General features: G+C 43.6%; 1 protein-coding gene across 5 annotated transcripts in view; it reads right to left on the bottom strand.

Annotated features, from left to right (window-relative positions):
• ANO1 (anoctamin 1) overlaps positions 1 to 12,392 on the bottom strand; it is a 70,563-nt gene that overhangs the window by 41,031 nt on the left and 17,140 nt on the right. The gene's annotated exons all lie outside the window — the stretch shown is intronic.

Genomic DNA, 12,392 nt, shown 5'->3' with positions numbered 1-12,392 from the left:
AAGCAATAGAAGGCAAAGTGTTCCAAGATTTTATTAATTTTGACAGTGAAATAAAATACTGCAGCATTGTAGCTTTGTTTTTATGGAACCACGTAGGAGGAGGGGTTGCTTGTCTAAAGAGTGAAGATTTTATAATTTTAGAATTTATGGATACTAAATCAGCTTTCCCAAACAACAAAAAACATGAAACTGAATTACCCTGTCTGGGTGTGGTTGAACTTCAGGGATAATGTTGAGGGAATAGACAAAGAGAATCCCACTCCCCAGCAAATTTGCAGATGATGTGAAACTGAGGAGCAGGATTGATAAGCTGGAGGGTTAGGCTGCCACTTCCAGGGGTCTTGACCGGCTGGAAAAATGGAAAGCCAAAGAAGTCCCCCACTTATGCAGCCCAAAGGAGGGAAGGCAAATGACGGGTCCCATTCCTCCCTTCAGCCAACTGAGCAGGTACAGACACAGCAGGGCCAGATTCCTCTCACAGGTGGAGAATGAGAAAAGGGTGAAAGGCTACAGACACAAGTTGCAACAAAGGAAATACATTTAAAAAAAAAAATCCCAATTCGCTAACAAGAGTGATCACACAATGGGGAAGGAACCAGTGAAGCTACAAATCTCCATCCATCCCTGGAGAAGGTCAGAGCTTGACCACACCTGGCCAAATCTGAGTGTTGGGAAGGCACAGCAATAATCACTACACTTCTGATCAGGCTCTTGCTGGGAACAAGGCAGGAGCCAGCAAGGACAACAACCTGCAACAGGCAGAGGAGAAGGATGCAACCAAAGCCTTGGCACCTGTCCTGAGCTTACCAGAGCAAGGTAAACATTGCTGTTATGAAAGCCGTGCTTCGGTGAAATTCCCAGTTGTGCTCCTCTGGAGCTTGCCAACACCGCGAGTTTGTGACTGTTCATTTCAGTTCTGGGCAATCTGCTGCCCCAAGCTGCTTTACCAGGAACACCAGTGCTCATCAACATCAGCACAACACCTGGGCATATTCATGTGCACAGCCTCTAACACCTTCACACACCTGACTGCTGCTCCTGGCTCTTGTCTAACACTCCCCAGTAGCTGTCCCAGAACAGACACCACGCGTGACATCTCAGGGCAGCATCACCAAACTCAGAGAGCCACCTGAACAGCAAGTTGTAACAACTCAAAGAGCTTTTTTTTTTTTTTTTTTTAGGGGGGTAATCCAGAGATGCAGCCACAAGTCTGCTGGCTCATGGGAGCAGCTGGAATGTCTGCAACAATTCCCTACATGTGCATGGTCTCTTTTTCCCAACACTCACAGGCACATATGGGCAGGCTCCCTGAACAATGGGAATTGAAACAAGTGTGGGCAGCTGCAGAATCCTGTGTACTCAAGGCTTTATTCTGTGGCAGCAAAATACTCACAAAATAATACAACTTTTGGAACTTCATAACTGCAACAACCTGCATTTTTATCTGGAAGGATGCTGGAAACAACTTTGTAAAAACAGTGGATTAAGTGCAGTGAAAGTCCTCTCTTCTTTTCCTTCTTTTCACACATGTACTAAGTAAAACCAAGTTATTTCAGAATTTTGCAGAAGGTATTAGAAGAGAAACACCTTTTACTGACTGTGAATCTGAATAATGGAGCTGTGGACTGAAAAGTGCCAGTTTAGGAATCACCACTGGGACAGAATAGGCTCAGAGGAGAAAATCACAAGCTTCACTGAGCCCAAACGACCTCCCTGTGCTCTGGAGCTGCACTTCCAAGCAGGGTTTGTTAAGCCCCAGCACGGAGCAAGGAGACCTGCTCAGATGATTCAGCACCATTGTGCAAGCCCAAACAATCCCCCCGACACAAGGAGATATTTACATTCCTGTTTACACATCAGTAGCCTGGCAATATTGGAAAGAACAAGTGCTTTAGGTAGACAGTGAATCATAGAATTTTGGTTTATTATGACTACTGGAAAATATGTGAACTGTGAGAGCTTTCTTGATATAATCTTAATTACAATAAGTTTGATTTCTGCACTTAAGGATGATGTCAGGATTTAATCCTAAGTAAAGCCATCCAAACCACTTTGGCAATTACAAACACCCAGGGATTACAAGCAGTTCACTTGTGCTGATTTGGCACAGGTCAAAGCCTTCTGTTGCAGAACACAAAACCTTTTTTATTTTTTTTTTTTTTTGCATGGATGGAGTAGAGCATTTCAAAGACTTAAAACCATGAATATTTTATGTTAATCACATTAAACCTGGACAATAATTTAATTTCAAAATAAATTCACGTTCAGAATTATTTATGGCAGGATAGAAGAGGAAAAGTGAGGAGCAAAAAGAACAATAATGTCCTAATTCAGCTAGACTGGCACTGTAATCTCTTTGTTGGGAGCTGAAAGAGGTGAGCATTATGAAAACTGCTGGCTTTGCTGCCTTCTGATGCTGACTAACCCACTCTCTTCTATTTATTAAGCAGAAAAGACTACAACAAAGACTTGAAGAAGCACTCAATGTATTTCAACACAGCCATAAAACCAATCCCAAAACCCTGTGGATTCTGAGTCAGCAGAAGTCCCCAAATATTCTGGGGCAGAGTCAAACCCATGCTTGAGTCTCTCACTCTGAACCATATGGGAAACAAGACTGAACTAATAAAAAAGTCCCTCAAACTCAAAACCACTTCCTCCTCTGTTCAAATTTCAGTCGCAGCTGTTAAAATTCCCAACTTCATCTTGCAAAAATTAACACTAAAATTAATTAATGATCACATTTGCAGCATTGAAATTTGGCACACTGTGCTGTAACCTTTCCTCATTCAGACAATGCTTCACTCAATGACCAACTGAACCAGGACCAAAAACCTGCTGTAGAAACCACTGCATTTTCTCCATTATTCAATCAACCATTAACATTATAGTCATAACCATGCATAGCCACTGAATAGTCCCTGGCAAAAAGTATTTTTGTCATTAAAATGAATTTTAAAATTGCATTCATGCAATGCAGCTCTTAAAGAAATACCCCGCACCAGTTCTAAAATAAGCATCATCAAGTCAGCATGAATACATCTAAACAAATGAACAACATTTCCCTGCTCAACCTGAAACCAATAATGTCCCTGAAACTGCCTTCTCTTCTTTTCTTTTTATTTTTTTCCTGGTCTCCTCTTGTTTTCACTTTCAGAGAGTATGTTTAAGAAAGTGGTGGAACAAAAAAGTCACAAAGACCTCTGAGTTAAAAAGGGAAAGCAGCAGGAGAGTTACAAGACCATGTGATTCGAGGCTTTTAAATGTCCATGTCCTTATCTTTTTGCTTTATATAAACCATGATAGAATTCAGAATGAAAATTAAGAATCATGGAGGTAACAAGGAAGCATATTAAGAAAGTCACACACACACATATATACATATGGTAAAAGAAACAAACACAACCTATAAGTAAATGTTGTAAATAAGTAAACAAATATAGTATACTCTTTCTATGGGAAAAAAAATGTTAGCTTGTGCAATACATTGGATAACTTTTGGATTTAAGCTCTTTTCTTGAGGAAAAGACAAGATATTGAGAGAAAACTGCCTTAGTGGGGTTTTGCTTGCTACATATTGCCCCCTAGCAGCAAGATCCTCCTTCAGCACATCCTCACCCAGCTCTTTACCGCCTGGATCTCCCAAATTCCAACTCAGAGGTTAATCCTAAAAAGAAAATAACGTAATCCTCACAAGTGACTCTTCTATCTCTGCCCCTTTTCCTTCCCCTGATACTCTCCAAGGCTGTCAGATTCGGAAGCCAAAGCCCTGGGAGAGCAAGACCGGCCCGGCCCGGCTCGGCTTGGCTCGGCTCAGCTCAGCCCGGCCCGGCTCGGCTCGACTCAGCCCGGCCCGGCTCAGCTCAGCCCAGCCCAGCCCAGCCCAGCCCGGCCCGGCCCGGCTCAGCCCTGTGGCCGGGGAGCCGTGCCCGGGAATGCCAGCCGTGCCAGCCGGCAGGCTGCAATGCCAGCGAGGATCCCCGCTGCTGGCAGGGAGGGCAGCTCTTTTTTTGGGATGCTGACACCTGTTTACGAGGCGCTGGCCCCGGGCCAACGGAGCCGCCGTGCTCTCCCAGGGACACCGCACACGTCCCGGACTCTGCTCTGCCCAAATCCTGGCAGCAGGCGCTCATTAGCGCCGCATCAGCCACAATCGGATGTAAATTCCCCCTCGCCCCTCCAGCTGTGAGCAGCCAGATGTTGCCCCGAGCTGTGCTGCGGGTGGAGAGGCAGCAGCTTTCACTGGTACCACCCGGCAGGAAAAGGGAGCCCACCTCCCCTGGGGCAAACTTAATGTTGACACCTCCAATCCATCCTTTTAGGGATGTTGGTACCTCCTGCCCACCTTTTAGGGATGTTGGTACCTCCTGCCCATACTTTCAGGGATGCAGGGCTACTGATGCTTCCTGCCCTTCCACCTGCAGAAAGGTGAACCCTGCCTCTTTCATCCTCTCTAAGTAGGACACTTTGGAACTCACCCATCTCCTTCGCTTTTCCATTTATTTTAAAACTTGTAGCCTACATCTGTGCTGGCTATTACCTTAATGAATCAAGTACGATGTTATGACCCAATCCATTAACAAAAAAAAAAAGCTCAAACAGTGAAATAAATCCTGGATTCCATGGACAGTTTCCTTTGCAGAGGAGGAATACTTCCAAAGCAGAGTGACCTTGATGTACCTGATGCTGACAGCCCACACTGAAGGGCAGAGCCCATTCAGACACTTTGTGTGCAGTGCTCAGGAGTCACACGGGTGGAAAAACTTCAGCTCCTGGCAGGATTGCCTGGATGATCAGCTGGCTTAGCTCTGTTCCTCACTACTGAGAATGCTGGGGCTCTGGAGTGGGGCTGCAGCTTTCCTGGAAGGCTGGCTGCAGCTTTCAAGTTATTGATCTATTATTGTCAGCAACGTATTCCACGCAGGCTAGAAGGACACACAGATATGACATCATTTTTTATTTATGCCTGTCTATTTTTGTTTTTAAAGATTTATTTACACCATTTGCAGGATGCAGTCCTGGGCTTGAACACATGCCTGATCTGACACAAACCTTGTGAAATGGAAAAGCAAAGAGCAAAACCACCTAAAACCTAAAAAGATAACGAACATTTTGATTAAAATGGCATTTTCAACAGTATGTGAATGAAGAACAGCATGTAAAAGAAAATACAAATTCTACCATAACACTACTGCCTGTTTCTCTAGACCCTGTCAAATCTCACATTTTATGAAAACACCTAAAGCCTCTTCCCATCCTAAGACAAATTTCACTTTTTTCTCCACAACTACCAACAACTATTTAATGGTCTATTAAGTCAATCTGTTTTCAGACTTATTTCTTATACACCTAAGTTAAGCACTCTTCTTCTACCAGGCACCAGAAAAAGATTATTTGCTTCTGTTGCTATTGCACAAAGATCAGCACTAAAACTATGCTCAAGGTTATGGTGACAACAAAACCAGATATGGGAGAGCCACTGAATCCATGTTTTAAATATGTTTTCCAGGGTTATGATTCTCATTATTTTTGTTTGTATGTTCCAAGGGAAGGCAGTTGTTATCAATGGGAGCAATAAGATGAAAGGAAAAAAAAAAAAAAACAACTAAAAAGCAGATTATGGTGAGAGAATTGGTATTTATTGGGACAGTGGATACCTAAACTCTCACCAGAGTCTAAATATAAAAGATGTCTAGATACATTTAAAATATGATGTATATATTCCTTTACCAGGCTGTAACAAAAGCCTCTTTTTACCACACATGTGGAAATAAGGATCCAAAAATTACCAGTTTTACTCTAAAAATCTCAGTCATGGACTGCAGCCTGGGGCTGAGGCCATGGCACATGTGCTGACTGGGAGAGCTGCTCTTTATCCCTCAGCTTTCCCATTTAAACTCCTAATCTTGAGACATTTGCACTGGTGTTTACATTTCCATGCAAAGTCACGAGGAGGTTTGGGCTGCATAAACCCAGCCATGGATGCCCTGGAAGCCTTTGCTCGTCTGATAAAGAGGGTTTGGGCCACAGGCACCTCACTCAGGAGCTGCTTTTCCACATCTGAGCTGAGAGGCAGTCACTGGGGCTGGGGTTTACAGGGCAGAGCTCCACCCTATTTCTATATATTTTTGGGGTGTGCCCAGGCAGGTGGAGCTGATGTGGTGGGGTGATGAGGTGGGAGATATCCAGCTGAGATCCCAGCTCTGTGCCTGACTCTCCTGAGTTTTCTTCATGGCCCTGCAGTTTGAACTTGGAACAACACCAATATAAGAGAATAAAGGGGCAGTAAGCTGGAAGAATCTCCCTCCCTGAGCAAGGGAATGCAAATCAGTGATGGGAAAAAATGGGAAAAGCTCTGTTAGATCCTGCCTATCCAGGGGAATACCATTCCCTGTGCTCCCCAGTGCTAAGGAACCAAGCTGAGGCACACCAGAGGCAGAAGCCCTAAGAAGTGTCAATGCAAGCAGGCACTCTTCTCCTTGGTTTTTAGAAAAGAGCTGAGATCTGAGAGGGTGCCATGTCCCAGCTAGGCAGCTCTCCCTGTGGAGAAAAACAGGACACTCCTGCTCAGGATTCCCAGAGTGGCAGAATTCTTGGAGCAGAAAGCTGACGAGCAAAGACAGCTTCCCTTGGGGCCAGCAAGGGGAAGGAGTGGGCCAGTGCCTTTGTAAGGGTCCTTGACAGCCCTCAGGTGAAAGGCATCCTTGGAATGGTTGAGGATGGACATTCTTTGCAGTTTGGGAAGCTGAGAAGGACAGCCCAGGCTCACCAAACCTCCTCCTTAAGGAGCTTTTGACAACAACTATTATCTAATAATGTATCAAAGGAGCAGTCAAGATCCAGTCTAGGTATAAACAGCTGCCCTGTGGGTTTTGTAACAGGAGTCAGGCTTACTAATAAACCTGGATTATCCAAAGGTACTCTGGTACATTTCCTGCCCAAAAACAAAGGAGAGGCAATTGCCATGAAATTGCTGTCACCTGTACAATGGAAAGAAGCAGAGCGTGGAGGGCACAGCTGCTCACAGGCAGCTGGCCCAAAATCTCTATCCAAATATCTCAGTTTCATTCCCAACTTGTTCCTGATTGTTCTGCAGCAGCACTTTTCCAAAAGGAGCTCAGAATAGAATCCATCCAAAGGCGTGGACCTTGAAGAGGCAGATTTCTACATCAGGGAGTAGGTGCCTAACACTGCTCCCCCCAAAAAACAAACAACAAACCCAAGGAGTTCATATCACAAGAACCCAAGACAGACTTATTTTGAAAGATGATTGTGCTCAACCTCTGTAGAAACATGGACATCTTGGCAAACTCAAAGAGATGTCCTAAAAAAAAAAGACCTAAAGACCTTTTTTGTAATTATGATGACCATGTAAAACACTAATGAAAACAGAAATAATGAAAGGCAACTCTAGTCCAGTATTTTATTTCCAAAATTGTGAGATAGGATTCTCCTGTTCTCTCCATCTTTCTGTTCACTATTCTTTGAGAAATCACTCCCAGAAAGAGCATCACCAGACAATCACAAGTGTCACCAGAGGGGCATCATTCTCCCCATGACAAACCCTCAGCGCTCTCTCCTTACTACTAGAAATGAATCCTCCTCCACTGAAGAAACACCTCTGAGCACCACAAAATTATGGCCCAAACAAGCAAAACTAGAAATTATAGATTTTCAAACATCATATCTTTTCTGGAGCCAAATCTTCTTTAAATTCCCAAACTGCAACTGTTCCACCATGGAAGAGCCCAAAGTTCATCACAGGCACATGGTCAGTGATGGGCTGCCCAAAGATATTCTGGGTAAGAAAGGAAACAGCAGCTCCTCCCAAGAGCAAGCATTTGACATCAACCCAGAGAGAAAGAGAGAAAAACATTATTTGTTTTCATATTTCCTGAGAAAGACATTGAGGATGTAACCTTATTATTTATGCAGGGTCAAGGTTTCATCCTAGAATTTAGGAAAGGAATTTATTTTCCCCTAAAGTGTGATTAAGTTTATAAGTCTAAGAGAAGTTTTGATTTTGTATTTTTTCTGTTTTGGTTAGCAGAATAATATTTCACTTTCTGTCTTCTCTTTTTTTTTAAAAAAGGAAAATGTGCTGTTCATTTATCTGGTAAATGTTTATCCATTCTGTGTTAAAAACCCCTAAACAATAGAATAAAATGGAATTAAACTTTAATATATTGCTTATCTACAAGCATTGAAACACTTAGAAAAACAATACTCTGCATGAAGAAAAAAGCCTTGTGTTTTACCAATATGTTTAGGAAAGTAATTGTTTTGGATACACTAAAGGACAGTATCTGTTATTCCATAAACTTGTTCAAATTATGCTGTAAATGGCTATTTACAAAGTTGATTGCTTTTTAATAGCACATACTGTGTGCTGGTGGGTCTGTTAAATCAGTTTACAAAACACATTTTTGTCAGCTAGGTTTCTAGTCTCATGAACAGTCTCTTCAATTTTAGGTTTGGGGTTTTTTTTAACATTCAAGCTCTTTGGAAATTATCTTGAAGTGGTAGCTTTGAAACATGCAATAAATGTATTGCTGGTGGAGAGAAAGGAAAGTTCTGACTGCAGCAATGATGTCAGTATTGGTATTTTTAAGGAAGAGAGGGCAACTAACTTAATAAAAACAAAGGTATCGCAGTTCTGATTGATTTCAAACCTGACTGAGATAATGCTAGCAACATCCTTGGGCCCTTTGCTTTACTGACCTTTGGGTGTCTGTGGCCTGCAGCAGGGGCTGGTTTTTGTTACGATACTGCATTTTTTGTGTTTGAGGGACTGACATTATTTAAAATATTTGAACCAGTTGCAGAGAGTGGAAAAAAGATGTTTGAGGGGGTAAATATTTGTTTTCATGCTGTCAGATCCAGCCCAATTCAGGATGAAGGCACCTTTCCACGAGGGTAGGGATGGACAGAGGGATGGGCACCTCACCACAGCACCCCCTGAGCCAACACACACTTGGCTCTCATCTCTTAACTGCATTCCTTCAGGCAATACTTGTAACTCAGACCAACAGTTTGAGTTGTGCATGCCTTTTCTCCTTGCAGGCTGGTTTCTGCCTGTCCTTGGGACCAGGGACAGGCAGGACAGTGAATGCCACCACAGCACACCTCCAGGCAGTCCAACAAGATCCTGCAAGGAAACCTCAGAGCACAGAGACAATTCTTCCTGGTAAACATTCCACAGTGGTACAGCACAAATCTGTCTTTTGTGAAAGGCTGGATGCTCCAAGGGTACTGCAAACTGGAGCAAGTGTCAATGCAGGAATGAGCTGACTCTGCCCAAAGCTTTTGGAGTGCCAGTTCTCACCAGAGGAAATATCTACAGACCCAGGTCTGTTCTGTCACCCCGAACACGATGTTCCAGTGGGATAACATCATCACACCTATTGCAGCCACCTAACAATTCCCAGAGCCTCCATTGGGATCTCACCAGGCTACAAAACATCGGGTGCTTTCTCTGCTCAGCCTTACACTTGCTAATCAGCCATCAGGCTCTTAGAAAGGACTCAGCCCACGACCTTTGAGACAAGATTTTAAAAGCCAGGCAGTAAAAATCAGTCATTTGCAGAAAAATCTGTGTCTGAAACGCTACTTTTCATGGTAAAACAATGTCTTGGTGGTTTGACAGAAAGGCACACTTCTTGCTGATCCTGAGTCCTTTGAGTACCTATATCCTGTTTGGCTTCTCTCCTTGATGCCTATTTATTTGGGAAATTTGTGGTGTGATTCCCAGAGGTTCGGATGCTCTATCACTTACCCACGTCAATAAACAATCTGGAGCACTGTTTAAATATGGAAACACTTTGTAGCAGCACAACCAAAGGCACTGGCTGTGCTGCTGCTGTGCCTGGGGGAAAAAGGGGACAGGGAAAAGGGATATCTTGGTGAAGACAGCCATTTATCTCTCATTAATCCACCAACACCATTGGGGAACACCACACAGCTGGAAGATTTACAAATTCTGCCCATCCTGCCCTTGAGCTGGAGGCTCTTCTGGTTTGGAAAAGGATATAATTGGTTGCACCATTTACTGACAGTTCTGCTCTCTCCTTAATTTTTAGATGCCAAAATGAAATCTGTTTCTGCTGATGTTCCAGTGGAGACTTGGTGTGGAGAACTTCCATCCACCAGTGGTAGCAGAGGAGCTCCCAGAGCAGAGTGCAGAGAGCAGCGTCCAGCCAAGAGGAAGCCAACACCTTAAGGGCAAACTGCGTGCCCTGTGCCCAAACACAGCACGGCTCCTCTGCTCCAAGGAACACCCACAGAAATATCTTTGCCATGACTGTAGAGCCTCCAGGAGCCCGTCAGAGCTCCCAGCAGGGTGTGAAGTGCTCTGCTCAAGGCAGGCTGCCCCCAATCCCCTCCAGGGCTGTCACCTGCCAGCGCCATCTGGCACTGCAGGTGCCTCAGGATTCCTTCAGTCTGTGTCACTACAACTGTCCCTCTGTGAGAAACAGCTCAGAAAAAGGAAAATTACTATTTAGGGTGTGTCCAGCAAAGATGAAAAAGCAACAGCAGCTTTTTTTGGGGGGATACTGCCTGCAGCACACACCACCCACTGTGTCAGACACAGGAACTCAAATTTAAACAGATGCAAAATGACAGAGAGGGCTGTGGCAGTGACGGAGGAAGGAGCTGCTCTACCTAGGACACAATAAAAGAACTAAAAATTTACCCCCTCATTACTCACTTTCCCCTTCCTACACTGGATAGTCAAGAAGACGAAGGGTAATGAAGGACAAATAAAGTGCACAAGTGATTAATTAACATTTAAAACACTCAAAAGCAGTCATTGGAGATGAGGTTCCAAAGCAGAGGTTCATGCCAGGGCAATAGTGGCAAAAAAAAAAATTATATATATAAATAAAGTAAAAGAAAACTATTTTTGTAATGGTACTTGAGAAATTTATGAATGGGATTCTGTGATGTGTTTGCCCGAAATAGCCAAGATTTGGACATGTTGACCCTAGGAGTTGCTGAGAGCAGCTGGCACAGAGGGTGAACAGAGGGTTTCCCACTGTGCCCTCCCCTCTCCTCTCAGGATGGGCTTTTCCCTCTGAGTTACAAACAGAATTCAGCATCAGCATAAGGCACCTCACACTCAGACAAGAAGGATAAATATTGCCCCAAAACCAACAACTCCATCCAGAAACCCAAAGGGAACTTTGCAAACCCCACTGGACAGATGCCTCTCTTCCTCTACTTTCTTCCAAGACATGTTTCTCTGGATTTCTTTTCATTTTTGTTGCTTTAGGCTGTATGCTACACGTTTTTCTTGTGCAAAGATGCTTGAAACAGGATAAAGTACTCCAGGTCAGGCTTTTCCAGCCCTGAGCAGCATTACTACATGTTCCCTGCACAGAGATACTGTGGATTTATGTTTCGTTTATGAGTCCAAGACCCTTCTCTGAGGAGCTGCCATGGAACTATCCCTGCCCAGATGGAGACTTTGCACTTGTCTGGTTCTCATCTCCAGTCCTGGGAGCACATCCTTTTCCAGGAAGATAAGCAACAACAAGTCTGCGTTAACAATGCAAGATTTAGGGCTGCTGGTACGGGATCCAAACCTCCACAGACACAAAAAGCCGAAGGGGGAGGTACCGACCTCGCTGGTTCAAGTTTCAGAAAAGTTTTGGTGGGGCAATCTGTCATCAGCAGGCTTTATTTTAGATCTATTATCAACTGTCCTGCCATGTCCAGCCCAAAGTTGGCACAGAGGAACAGAGCTGGCATTAACCCCTCTGGGTGCTTTTTTATTTGGAGGAATTTGATGGAAATACAAACCATATGTGACCGTACTCAAAGCAAATGAAACCAGTGCTCCTGAGTGGCCTGACACTGCACAGATCCAATACCTAAAACTGTGGAATCAGGGCAGAAGTTTGGGTTTTACACAGTAAAACTTAGGAGGAGTAAACCTGGAGGAGATTCTTCTCTGTAAACATGAGAGCACATCTGACATGGAGATCAAAAGGAGAACTTACACTAATTATACTGAAAAACAATCAGTGCTCCAGAACAGATAATAATGAGAAATGAACACGGCAGGAAACTTTGATGTACTTCTTAGATAACTGTGGTACTTTAAAATTGGATGCAGTTCAAACATTTAAAACATGTCAGTCTGAGATCTACATTTCAGATTGAGAATGTGTTGATGCACAAGTAGATTTTAAAATAAACACACGGTGGAGCAGAACACAAACATGGATTAAAATAAAAAAAAAAGCAAACCCAAACCTCTGCTCTTCAGTTAAATCTCCAGTGTCGAAGAGGCTTTAAAATCACTTCTCCTTCACACAAGCTAAACCCAAATGCCAGATTTGACTGAAATCTGAATTACTGAATTAATAATTCAGTTTGCAGGCTGGATT

The sequence above is a fragment of the Melospiza melodia genome, chromosome 6, assembly GCF_035770615.1.
Source record: "Melospiza melodia melodia isolate bMelMel2 chromosome 6, bMelMel2.pri, whole genome shotgun sequence".
Classification (NCBI taxonomy): domain Eukaryota; kingdom Metazoa; phylum Chordata; class Aves; order Passeriformes; family Passerellidae; genus Melospiza; species Melospiza melodia.
The sequence above is the reverse complement of the archived record's forward strand: the minus strand, read 5'-3'. Positions and strand labels throughout refer to the sequence as shown.